Here is a 1824-nt window from a genome sequence, read left to right on the forward strand (position 1 = left end):
AATCCCATAAAGCAATAGAATTAGGATAATTTAACTTAGCCTGTCTTAAAAAATCAATACTAAAGAAGATGATTTAGAAGTAGAAGCAGGAAAGCAGAAAGGACAGTGAACATTCTTGAGAGACTTAAGAGTGACAATGAAGAAGTTCAATAGAGCACATATTGGAGGCAGATCAATGTAGGAAACCTTAATTGTAAGATTGTAGAATTTATGGATGCTTGGTGACGGAGAGTCTGTAAATCAAGACAGGGGCGGCTCTAGGCTCATGGGGGCCCTGGGCAGGGAGCGTAGGTAGGGGGCCACGGAAAGGGGGTCCGGTCAGGGTGGAGTGCGGAGGCCAGTGAAGAGGGGGGCTGAGGGTGTTTGGAAGTGGAACAGAGCCGGAGGCTGCCAAATCCCTGCCAGGGGCCGCCACACAAATATGTATCCATCCTCAGAGGATTATTATATTAAGGATATATATTGGCGTGGTGGCCCTGTGCAGGTGCACAGCTTGCACATGCCTAAGGCCGCCCCTGATCAAGAGAAGAGTATTAAGTCCTACCTTAGTAAGTATGAGAAAAGGGGCAGCATCTCCCGCCGGCCATGCAGACTCAGCACGTACAGGTGCAGACAGGCTTGTATAGGGTGTGGACAGTCGTCAAAGCTGGAGATTGGAGTTGAAATGGAACACTTGAGCCGAACAGAGAAAAAAAAACCTTGTTTATATGGCACAGCAATTTATTTCCCCAAGAATCTGGACAGGAAAGCATGCTCTTTCTGCAGAACCCAATGCAGCGGAGTGAAGAGCAGCAACAGAAGCAGGAAGGTAAAAGAAGAAAGGGAAGACACATTTGTAAAAAGACAAGTTAACAAATGGGATTTTTAAAACAATCTGTAGCATAAGTGCGAGGAAGGTAAGTGAAGAAAAGGAAGACAAACCTGTAAAAAGAGAAGTAACAAAATGGGATGCCTAAAAGCTACCTGTAGTGTAAATTAAGAACAAACAGTTAAATGCTATCGAAACTCACATATATCGAACATAATTGGCAAACAAAATAGTTGTTCTCATGGAAAGAGTGACAAACGAGGAGAAATAAAGATATTCTTCCTCATTGCGACTCCCGTAAGGAGGCGTGAGGTTTTGGCACATCCCCAGGTTTACATGGTCTTGTAAATATGGGTGTTGTGTAGGAATGACAATCAATCAATCAATCATCAAAATTTGTAGAGCGCGCTACTCACCCGTAAGGGTCTCAAGGCGCTGAGGGGGAGGGGGGGGTGCTATTGCTCAAACTTTCCTGAAGGAGAGATGGTCCAGGGTCAGCCGTAGGTGAGTGGGGAGGGAGTTCCATGTCTTGGCTGCCAGGTAGGAGAAGGAGCGTCCTCCGATGGTGGATTTCTGGATTCGTGGTACGGAGGCAAGGGCGAGGCTGGCGGATCGGAGCTGGCGGGTGGGTGTGTAGAATGTGAGGCGGCTGTTGAGGTACTTCCACACAAAGCTATGCAACAGTGGCAAAAAGGGTTCATACATAAAAAAAACAGCGATGCCTAAAGCAATCTGTAGCATAAATGAAGAATAAAGAGCTAAACCTGTGCTAAAATCATCAGTACCAAAGACAATTTTAAAAAGAACATGTTGCTTACCAAAGTAATACTGGTCAGTTCCTCATCCTAATTGAAAGGTGAAAGATAGTTTTCTCTTCCAAATGTGTACGTATATGAATAATAATTTTTTGGGGATTGATGCACCAATTCACCAAACATTTTTGGCATTCAATATACTAATCTAGATATATGTGCATGTTTAATATTGACGTTTTATGAAAAAGGGACTGTTGTTCT

This window comes from Lissotriton vulgaris, chromosome 8 (assembly GCF_964263255.1).
Source record: "Lissotriton vulgaris chromosome 8, aLisVul1.2, whole genome shotgun sequence".
In the NCBI taxonomy this organism is placed as follows: domain Eukaryota; kingdom Metazoa; phylum Chordata; class Amphibia; order Caudata; family Salamandridae; genus Lissotriton; species Lissotriton vulgaris.